This window comes from Halichoerus grypus, chromosome 3, assembly GCF_964656455.1.
Source record: "Halichoerus grypus chromosome 3, mHalGry1.hap1.1, whole genome shotgun sequence".
NCBI lineage: Eukaryota > Metazoa > Chordata > Mammalia > Carnivora > Phocidae > Halichoerus > Halichoerus grypus.
The window spans coordinates 68,501,928-68,514,237 of NC_135714.1; the positions used below are offsets into that span (position 1 = coordinate 68,501,928).

Consider the following 12,310-nt stretch of genomic DNA (forward strand, 5'->3'; position numbering starts at 1 on the left):
CCCTGGAGACAGGGTGGCCTCTCAGCACTAATTCTTCTTGCAGCAGGATCCCTTGCAGCCTGGTTACACTATCTTAGGCTCTACCAATGCATCATCTCCTATTAAGTACTTCCTCCCCTCCTGTTTACTTAATTTCTCCTCGTTCAATGCTCGTACATTTTTATTCTGTCATGGGAGCAGGAGATTTAGGTCTCATTCATTTGGTTTCTTCTTTTCCCTGAATTCCCTCAGAAGTTAGGCTTTTGAAAATTAAAAATATTTATTTTTTCTACAGTAAATCAGTTTTCCTTGACACTTATATGCTGCAAGATCAGATTATTGCACAAATGGAGGGGAGAGTCAGAAATACTGGAAAAGTGGGAAGTATTAGTTATTATTTCAGATATATTTGTCTCCCCAAATGGACCATGAACTCATTAAAGAATTTACCCTCAAGGGTGAGGAGCATGTTTTTATAAACAAAGAGAATGGATTTGAGTGCCATACAAGTTTGCTCAAGCTAAATTTTCAGTTCTTTCCATTTCTCATTAGTTGCTACTACTTCAGAGGAAACTCTGTTCTATTATTGCATTCTGCACAATTTTATCCCCGAAAATGTGTTGTGTAATTGACTAATAGTTTACTTCCGTGCTACAGAAGTGATTTAGTTTATAAGACTAATATTAGTTTCCCTAATTTTGGCAACTGTTATATTGATTTTTCTCCTCTCACTTGGATTATAGCTTATAACTATTTCTATTAACTACATTCCATCACACAAGCCTCTTAGAATCATATCTCTGAATTCTGAACAGTGCATATTCTATCCCATTCTTTACTATAAACTATAGTTAATAGGATCCTCACTTTGTGTTAAAATGATCTATTCCATATTTTCATAGGTGTGTAGGCAATTATATTTAAAACAGTAGGGGTGAAGATTTAATGAGTTGGTGTCCATTTTATTTTGTATATCTAGAATTAAAGTTCATATGTAAAGTGTGACTTAATGTTAATGATGTACAATTTAGGATATGTAAAAATTATAATTAGTTGCCATCACCTGCTGGTTACAGGCACAAAGCAACACTAAATAAAAAAAGCTCTTTTGAGCTTATTATTTTCAGGAGAGGAGCTATGGATTCATGCTCTGTAGACTTACCTTCTAGTTTCAGTTGTAGAAGTTCATTTTTTGACTTTGAGAAAATATGAACTCCTCAGTTATCTGTTTTCTTTATGATGAAGGCATCGGATTGGATCAGTTGTAAGGTGACTACTTTGCATGAATACCAGGAAGAAGTATCCTTTGAAACAAATAAAACAAATTTTATTAATTATGTATTTTATAAGGAAATGTAATATTTGTAACTATATATAAGATTTATTATTTCTCTGTGAATAAAGAGTTTCTTTTTTGAATTAAATTTCAGGAAATACAATAAAATGCTACCATAAAGAAGTATTGAGACTGAATTAAAATTTATTTTTGAAATTGGTATTTTTCCTCCTTACTAGACTTCTAATCACTTACTTGAAAATGTGTTTTATCATATCAGGACTCTTGATACGTATTCTTCAGAGCAGGATTTTCCCATTGCAAATAGGAAAAAAAGTCAGCAATGTTTTTAATCTAAAAAATATTATTTCCCAGGCCCCTTGTGTTGGAACATATGATTTTCATTAGCCACTTCCCTCCTTTTGGCAATGGCCATAGAAGTATTTTATGTTTTATTTAGAAAACAGCCTGTCACATACACATTGCCACCTGCTGTTTTTTGCTTCTATATTCTGCACTAAACAGATCATTTCTTTCATTGCTTGCCCAGTAATTTCAATCAACTATTCTTCCCTAATAGCCAGACCCAAGGAGTAGAGCTACAAAACATTGATTAACAAGTATTTTCTAAAGGCTGGAAAACAGTAAGCAGAATTTGGCCCTCTCCAAGCCCCATTCCTGAGCCACACCAAAGAGTCAGGAGGGCCAAAAGTGGTCTGTGGATTTCAGAATGTGCATCAGCATACTCTATCATCTCTAGAATTCCTTCCAGCTTGAAAATATCGTATTTCATTATGCAATATCAAAAGCAGAGTTTTTACTGCTTTTGCTGTTTTGTTTTTTTAGACATAGGTCTTTCATTTTCACCAGAATACTGTGAAATAAACCCATGGGTGTCATTTTACCCTGGAATTCACTGTTGTTGGTTACCATCTTGGTGGTTCCAAAAAATTCAAGGTGATTTTTGAGAAAATTGGGAATAATATTTTGGGACTTCCAAGAAGTCCGTTATTGGTTGAGAGGCCTATCTAGCCCCAGAAATAGAATATCAAGCCAGATTCTCAATACTCCAATTGAATTTGGAAATCCAAGTTGACCTAGAAAGGATACAGTTTTCTTAGAATTTAGACATATGTTTATATAGGGCTTCAAACTTCAATGGGCTCATACAGAAAAAATTTTGAAAAGTAGACATGTAGACAAATATCATAACTATAATAAAACTGCAAAAAAAATTTTCTACCAGTAACTATTGGTCCAAATAATAATAGTATTTTCATGGCAATGGAGTGTCATAACAGATTTAACAATATTTAGAGGTACTGCTCAGTAACACCAAATTTAAATTAAGGGGGTGAGTGCTCTAAGCTGAGAATTATTTACTGCTAGTAAGTTAAGTTCACATTTACAAAATGCATTGCCATCTCATCCTGCTTGAGGCTGATGTGGTAGAGATATGCTGCATATTCTCCAAGCCTCATTTTATCTCTCTCTTAGGCACACAGATGGACTATACTTTCCAGTCTTCCTTGCAGTTGGGAAGCATAGTCATATGATTGACTTCTGACCAAAGGAATGTGGGCAAAAATAAAATATGCCACGTACAGGCCTGACACGTAAAGCTCTCTTCCCATCCGACACACCCTTTCTTTTCCCACTCACATGGCTTTTGAAGGAGGATTCAGTGGAAGATCTCAAGACTGCAGGGAATGGTAGAGACATTCGATTGAAAAAACAAAACAAACGAAACAAAACAAAACTGGTTCCTTGAGAAATTGCATAGAGTAGAGCCATGGATCCATTTTAACATTCTGCTTAGAACCTGAAAGTGAGTAAAAAATTAATTTTTACAGTGTTCAGCCAGAGGTTTAAGAACTGTTATTTATAGTACTTAGCTTACCTTCAGCAATACAGCTTATTAGATTTACCATTCTTCTTAAATATTATGCCTACCCTTCAGAAATCAACTGTGGGTTGAAGTATAGGCTCAACCAAAACTGGCAAATAAGTTTCACCTCATTAGACAATTATAGGTTTGACTGTGGAAAACTGAAAGTTTAACCTTTGCAGAATTTTGAGGCTGTGTTTAAATTCGGTGGGAAAAAGTCCAGATTCACAAGTGATTTTTGTCTTGGGCAGAAAGAGAAGAAGAGTGTTTTAGATGCCATATATTTGAAATCTCTGGATAAGACAATTAAGTCTTTTGAAGGCATAAAGAATGGAAAATAGTGAGATAAGCCTAGGTACAGTCAAAGTTACTTCTCTTATAAAAATGACCTAATTTACAACTGTAACTATGTAATTATAGCTCCAACTATAAATCCCAGCATAGTCCCTGGATCTTAATTTGGTGAATTTTTGTAGAATGAATAAGTATATAAACAAATAGAAACTAAAGATATCTGCCTATCAAGAGAAAATTCTTTTAATATAAGTTTTTTTTTTAGAATCTTTTTTTTTAACATTTTATTTATTAATTTGAGAGAGAGAGAGAGAGAGAGCATGAGATGGGGAGGGCCAGAGGGAGAAGCAGACTCCACTGAGCAGGGAGCCTGATGTGGGACTTGGTCCTGGGACTCCAGGATCATGACCTGAGCCAAAGGCAGTCGCTTAACCAACTGAGCCACCCAGGCGCCCCTTAATATAAGTTTTGAAGGAAGATTACACATTCACACATGGGTGTCAACTTTCTAATTATCTTTTGTGCTGTCAAGTATTGGAACATGAGCTCCATGAGGACAGAGACCTTTGTTTTGGTCAGAGTTGTACACCTGACTCCTGCAAGAATACCTGATACACTAGAGGTGCTCAAATATTTGTTAAACCAATAAAATGCAGTTTATAATAATCTTATTCTGGCTCTGATTTGTTTTCTGGAGGCAAAGGCCTTCCTCTGCTGTGCTTACCGTTGATAGTACTTGTGTACTTGACATTGGAGGTCTTGTAGGCAGGCTGTTTAATTAGCTGTTTATCCATATCAGAGGAAGTTATTATTCTTAATGTGGAATGGACCTTGGAATCGAATTACAGAGGCTACCACTTGTCCTTCTTAATCTCTGAAGTAAGTATTCAGTTCTGTAAGCAGAAAAATGAGGTATTTGAGTAACAACATTGTGCAAATGCATTATTGGCTCTTCCTGGAAACTTGTGCTTCTGAATTCAATAAGTAAAGAAATGTGTAAAAAGTACAAACGTAATAAAATAAAATTTAAAAGATGTACATCTTAAAAAAAAATACAAACATACATATTGCCGGTGAAGCTTTGGTTGCCCCATCTGATTATTCCGTAGTTTCTAAAGGATTTGAACTGCACATCAATCATGATTTTTTTTTTCACACTGAAAAGAGTAAAGAACGTTCAGTGCTAAAAATCACGTGTGGGGCTGGCGTCATGGGTTTGCAGTCTGTTTAGCTGCCCTACCCTTGGTTAGTGCTCTTAAGATTAATAAATTTTGTACAAGAGACCTCACGTTTTTCAATTTAAACTGCACCCACAAATTAGGTACTGGCCCTGGTCAGGTGGCATCTTCTCAAACACACAATATAGATGACAGGGCATTGCCTGGCAAAGAGAAGGTGCCCACTAACAGAAATTTATTTTGAGTAAATGGTGAATTAAAGTGTTTCAGTAGCATGTCATGAAAATACAAATATGTGTATCTAACACTTAAGCAGAAGAGGTTCTTATTCAGACTTGAAAATGAAGGCAGAAAGAGTTAAGAGTAAGAATAGGACAATCAAGTTCTTTTCTTCCAAATCCACGAGAGTAAAAAGCTGAACATAAGTTCACTGCCTATGAAGACAAAATAAATCATTACTTGGCAGAGTAAATTATTGTTTTTTTAACTGGTGGTATTGTTTACGGAGTATTTCCTACAATGTACTCAGAAACATTCAAGGGTTTATTAAGAGAATCCATTGAACACCATTTTTATTCTCAAATTCAAACAGGCTCCCTTTAATTTCACTGAATATTGTTTCTCTAGTAATGTATTATGATACATTACAAATAGTAATACTGTTATTTGGGATTTTTTAAAAAAATATTTTATTTATTCATTTGAAACAGAGAGATACAGAGAGAGAGCATGAGCAGAGGGGAGGCAGAGGGAGAAACAGACTCCCCGCTGAGCTGGGAGCCAGATGTGGGGCTCCATTCTAGGACCCCAGGATCATGACTTGAGCCGAAGGCAGACGCTTAACCATCTGAGCTGCCCAGGCGCCCCTGTTATTTGGGATTTTTAATAGAACCTTTTCTCTGTGAAGCTCAATGTTTGAAAAACATCATCTTCCTAACCTGCCCAATATTTGGCCTCATTTTGGCAGGAAATAAACCCAGGGAGGTTGACATTAGATCAACAACAAGAATGAAAAGAAACCTCAAGCTTTTCAGTCCAACCCCAGAAATTTAGATTCACCGTGTAGATGTGTTATTTGCAACACAGTATCATGCATGGTTTTATGCAAATTGCAGTTCTTACCAAATAGCTTAAATGTTGGCATAATCATCGTCAAACAATGTTTTCCCAGGCACTGAGTGTAGCTCTGATCTAAATGTCATGGATTTGCTTAGCTTGGGATGTGGTCTATTTGGTGCTTATTCAGCCACATTGAGAGACTGATAGGTCTGCCAATGCGGCTCGCTGCTGTAATCCTGGCCGTTGATTGCGGTGAGTTAGGTAATGGGTTTGGTTACGTTTCATATCTATTGTTTCTGTCTAGCATAGAAGCCATTTCTGCAAAAGCACTGGTTGTATGATTAAGCAGGGTGTATTGATTAAACACTAAGTTTAGGTTTTATATTTAACTTCTTGGTAATTTGACTAAGGCTAAGAAAGATGTATCTGATTACTTTTGTCAGATGCTAGTTAATAAATTGTAGAGATGTATATCTCTAGAGAGATATAATTTCTTCTGGAAGAAATAAAAGATCTCTTAAGTTTCTGACTGGATGGTTAACCTCATAGGAAGATTCCAGTCCTTTTTGGTGTTACTGACAGACATTCTACTTTCAGAGGGTAGCATTTCAGATTAAGTTGAAATATTGGCATGTTGGCTGACACTACTAATTTCATTTTTATTGGAAAAAAAGTAGCTAAACTGGGATAATGATTTGATTTTGAATGATTGGATTTCTTTGCAAGAGGCCTCTCTCATTTATTACAAATTAGAAGTTATTTAGCTGGCTGCTACACCTATCAATTTCCTCTCTAATGTTTTTTAAAAAATTAATGAAATAAGAATACTATGTTTCAAGTTTGTGATACACTTATTAGGGTCGTTAAATATAGGTCTTTTATTTGGAGCTTTTACTAAAATTTTAAGAACTCTGGCACTTAGCTAAAAATTTTAGAATATTAATAAAAATTTTAATATGTTATTTTAAGATATGCATATGTAATTTTCCTTATTCCTCCTTTATTTATCATTTATCTTTATACTCAATAATGCTTAAAAATGTGAAACATACAAAGACATCTTTAACTTTATTCCTACTTGAATTTATGTTTATTGCTTTGCAGATATGTTAATTAATGATGTTTGTTTCCAAGAACTGATAGGAGTAATTTTTTGTCACCAATTCTATATCAGAAACAGAACAGAAAAAAAATAGGACTCAGAATCAGAAAAGACAGCAATATGGTGTTATATGAGATTTTGGAGAACTCCCACCATGAACTGAACCTTCAGGCACTGATTGTGTAATTATGCAATGACAATTATTTTATGGGAATACAGGATAATAATGAAATAGGGCAATTATTCTTAAACAAGGTAGACTGACACAACTTCTCCCTTTCCTATAATATGTCTCCAAGTGTACATTAAGGGATAACAAATAATAAGTAAATCCTTTTATGAAATTCTTTTTTTAGGAATCCCACTGCCTTACTTTTGTTTCTCTAATTTGTTTAGGGAGAGATTAGGTTCTTTGCAAAAACACTTCAAAAGACATAGAATGTTATCTTTCAAGGTCAAGGTCTAGAGGCATTTTATCATGGTGGAGTATATAATTGATTTTTTTAGCAAGGCACAAAAATCATACTCCAAAATAACAAAAGATTCAACATGCTCTTTTGTTCCTAAGCAGGAACTCTGGATTAAAAATTCCTCCAGAGATAGTTTAGCTATAGTCAGAAAATCTCCTTTTTATCATCTAATCCTTAATCACCAAGCTAGAAACATCAGCTTCAGGGCACAGAACCATTTCCCTTGAGGCTGAAAGTTCAAGAGGGTGTATAACGGTAACTAAGTATTGTTCGAACTTTACCTTTCATAGGAAAGTTAGCATATGTGGAACACTTGACCAGTTCTATCTCTTGGTTGTCTTGAAAGTTCCATCTTATTATTATTTTACAAATCAGACGAGGGAATCTTTCCTTCTCTACAATATGGAGCTTGAGGATGTGGAGTGGTGAGGAGAGTTGAGGATCCAAGGGCCACATGGCAGAGGCTGTGGAGAGGTGGAGATTGTGATGACTATAGGACATAACCCATGTTACAGCACCCACCAATACAGTATTTGGCAAAGAGTAAGTCCTCAGTGAAAGGCAAGCTTGCACTGGGACCTTTGGGGAGGCATTCCGTAAAGAGCACCCTTTCCCCCCACCAGGATTGTGACAAAGTTGAGAAATAAAAAGAAAGAAACATAGAGCAAATAGAGGCATAATATCTTTTTTTTTTTTTTTTTAACTGATAGAGGCTAGGTTGAGCAAGTGGCTTTAGGTTTAGTAGCCAAATGAGCTCAATAATTTTGAAGCCCAGACAGATTAGATTCTTGGCCTAATCAAAGAAGCAAAGGACCAGGGCAGACAGAGCCTTGGAGGAGGAGCAGAAATCGTGTTCCCCATGTGCAGTTTACAATCTAGAGGAAGAAGGATGATGCTCACCATGCACGTACCAGTTCGTTCTTCCAAAATTTATTAATCAGATTTCTACCTCCACAGGGCTGGATTGAGTAAAATGTGGAGAAATTCTAGTCCTCTGCTTAGGACAAATCCCTCTTCAAGAAAACTTGGAGACATTCTTCCCCTCTAAAATTTATTTATAAAGGGAGGCAGGAATCAGAACCTCCTATGACATAATAGGGTTTGGATCTTATAGGAAAGGTGATGGGTATTTATTAAAGAATTTTAATAATGGAGGTAAGAGAAACAGAATTGACTTTCAGAAAGCTTATTCTGGAATGGCATACATCATAGAGGATAAATGGGGATGGGGTTTGGGGAAGAGAACAGGGATGAAAAGCAGGAGGGTCATTTAGGAGGTTTCCCCCATCTTAGCTAGAATTCTGAAGATCTCAACCACAGAAGTTGCTAAAAGATTAAGAAAAGTATGCCTATTTGATGCACCACAATTGTAAACATAGGATAGTGGCCCTCATCAAAAATCAACTCATACATTTCATTATGATTTTCTAACCTATGCTGCAACTCTTTTGCTGTAAGTATAGGTTAATGTGAAAGTGTGACTATTTCTAGGATAGCTTCAGTTCTCTGAATAGAAAGAGCTAAAGAAAGAAAAATGATCCAGTGTACCTCAAAGTACTATATAAATAAGTGACTAAAAAGAGCCGAAATAAAAAGCATCGATGTAGCAAATATTTTTAATCCTTGCTTTGACAGATGTAAAGAGTTGACACCTGAATTTCCTTTGATGTCTTTCATCTGATGTGATTCTTAGAGTGAAGTTCTTGGTATAGAGTCTTCAGTTTAGTTACTGTGTGTGATCATGACACCTGTCAGCAGAGATTGATGGGGCCCTCATGCTGGACACATTAAATACATGCAAATTATTTAGTTTTCCCAGAGAAAGCATTTCAAATTATTATTTGTTTGTTAATACATGATTGTTATTTTCATAAAAAATATTCTCTTTAAAAATTCAAGCTGTATAGAAAAGTATAAAGAAGAAAGTAAAGTAAAAAAATGCTCAAATTTCACAACCAAAAAAATAACCAAAATTTAATAACATCATTTCAAACCTCTCTCTATCCACATAGACAATCTCCCTCCCTCCCAGAATGATTGGGCTCCTTATTTCCTTATGTAAATGAAAAGTATTCTAAAGCCTGAATCTCCAAGTTAACTCCTGGACATCAACATGGTCCAGTACACTCTTGAAATGTAGAAGGAAGGAGCAGTGTGCTGTATCACTGTTCTCATCTTTGTGGTTGTTGAACTTGTAAATATCAAATCTTCCTTTACTGCAAAGGATAGGGAACTCATCTCTCTGCCACAGCTTGGGCAAATCCTGGGAAAACAACAGACAGATGAGATTTAAGAAAGTAGATTATTCAAAAAGTCACTTTAAAAACATATACAAAAGAAATCTCTTTATCACTTTTCATGGCTCTCAAAAGTGAGACTCTCATGAGTTAATTTCTTATATAAAAGGGAAACATCCAATCTTTAGAGTATTCAACAGTCTCAAAAGTTAAAAACATTTGCGTTTCTGTGCTGAGCTCAGGAGATTCTGCATGAGACTCTTGCCTGCCACTGTCCTGGAACCTGAAACAGAACACAGGCAAAATTTTAAATTGGGATTAAAGTGTTAATTTCTCTCCCATATTTCCACGTATAGCAGTTTCTGAATTCACCGAGTTGAAAAGAATGGTTTCCACTTTGCCACCATCGGACAGTGTCAGACTGAACTATGAGCATTTCAGTCAGGAAGAAGTGTTTTGATTTTGACTTACATCTAGATGAGGCTCTTTGCAGATGGAAGACTTAAGACATGTTGTAGCAGGAGACCAGATTCAGGCTGAGGAAGAATCCAAAACATAGAGAGGCGATTGGAGAGCCTACCAAGAAGCTGATTATTTTGGTTCTATCTTCCTGTCTCAACAGGGATAAATGCTAGTGTAGGTGAAGTGTTTTGGCCTCCCAGGAAGAAAGGGAGTAGAGCAACCCAAGGTGGTATGAATGTCTTCACTATTATTTATGAGGGTTAAAGCTGAGTGACGAAGCTCAGAGAAATTTTGATGCAGGTCCCTCTTCTCCAGGTACAAGATACACATTAAGCTGGTGAGTGGGAACAGCTAAGTGTTTTTTGCTTTTATGACCCAAAGCCCTGTTTATTTATCATTTATTGGCTCTGTTCTAAGTATCTAAGGATGATTATATAGATTGTTCATGGGGCAATTTGGTAACAGACCCATGAATAATAAATCAGCATGAACATTCAGACTAGACTCTTCTAACCTTTCCTATTCCTTTATTAAATTAAATTTTCTCAAAAACTTTTTTTGTCTCCTGAGATATTCCGCATTGGAGGAAGATTTGTGTGTGAGTGCCAAAATGACTTTTGGTAAACTACCAAATAGACTCACTTTGTCAGTTAGGTTGAAAGGTGGATCTCGTGTTTCAGCTCACCTTGTTCTGAGCTGACTCCACGTACCCATTGGATGAGTTCAAGGCAAATATCTTGATATGATATGATGGGTTTTGAGCCAAGGCAGCTTGAAACACCCATTTTGAAATGCCTTTAAGTTGCTTTTAACAGTGAGGATAAAGCAGCAGTACCTGGGAGACAACCTGTAAGTAGACAGAAGATGCCTGTGTTTGGTTGTAGTTGCTCATACTTTGTGTTGATATCTAACGTCTTTGGAAAGCCTACAGTATAGTTCTCTACAGTAATGCTTATTCATCCTAACGACGTTAAGACCTTCTTCAACTTCTGAGAAGGGTGCATGGACCGTAGAATAAGGAGCTCTTGCTTGTGTCCATTGGGGAATGTCTTCCCTGAATCCAGCAGGGATTTTAGGGATTTTTTAAAGGTGATTTTAGAAAAATAAATGGATTACACTATACATTCAAGTTTTAAGCATTAAATTTAATTACATTTAACAGAAATACAATCCTCTGAAATAAAAAGGAATTGCTGAATTATCTGAAGCAAAAGACTTCAGATGAATGTTTCCCCAGGACAAGAGAGATTGATTGGGTCTTTAAATATCTCCCTAAAGATAGAGAACAATTAGAGTACTCATTTACTCCTTTGTTTGTTGATATTTAATTACATGTTTCCACTTTAGATAGTACCCTAAAGGTGAAGAAATTAATTGGCAAGTTCACATTTTCTTATACTTCCTTGCTTAGGCTTATATGTACCTTGCTTTTCTTCCTGTATCCTTTATGATTTGTTTTTTAATCCTTATAATTTTGTAATTTTTCCTAAATATATCTTGATGTTGCTCATTTTGCATCAGATTTTTATATCAAATGTCCCAGGGAACCATCCTAATTTTGGTGATTGTCTACTTTTTTTTTTTTTTTGGTAGGTGATGAGCCGTTTCGATCTTCAGTGTCAATTTTTATTTTAATGTTTTCTTCTGTGATACCTTTGAATTTTTTCTCTATTCCACTTGTTTTGTTTTCTACATTATGAACAATGATTATACACCAGGTCACTTTATCTCTCTTATCAATCATCTTTATAATTATTATTTTATTTTGTATGATATTTTTTATGCTTAGTTTTTGGTCCCTAGTGCTTTTTTTCTGTTTTTGAGCACTATCAGCTCAGTTTTTCATCTTAAAAGGGATATTATATTTTTAAATCATTTTAAATTCTTTAAAAATTATTGAATGATTTGTCTAAACTCTCCGTCTCTGTATGGATTTTTCATGTTTCTCTCTTAGTCAATTTTGAAGCTTTTGTATAGAGGTCCTAGATGAATTCCTTTCTGTTTATTACCCACTTTAAAAAAAAATTGAGTACAGTGACACACAATGTAACATTAGTTTTAGGTGTACAACTTAGTGATTTGACAAGTTTATACATTATGCTATGCTCAACACCAGTGTACCTACCATCTGTCACCATACAATGCTATTATAATATCATTGACTATAATCCTTATGATCTGTGTTTTATTCATTCTATAACTGGAGTCCTGTATCTCCTACTCCCCTTCACCCATTTTGCCTGACCCCTCACCACCCTCCCCTCTTGCAACCATCAGTTTGATCTCTGTATTTATAATTCTGATTCTGCCTTTTTTGGTTTACTTGTTTTTTGTAAGATTCCATTTATGAGTGGAATCATGTGGT

The 12,310-nt window shown here is 35.5% G+C and overlaps 1 protein-coding gene across 2 annotated transcripts in view; it reads left to right on the forward strand.

Annotated features, from left to right (window-relative positions):
* Nucleotides 1-12,310, forward strand: part of ARHGAP24 (Rho GTPase activating protein 24) — a 750,039-nt gene that overhangs the window by 106,609 nt on the left and 631,120 nt on the right. The gene's annotated exons all lie outside the window — the stretch shown is intronic.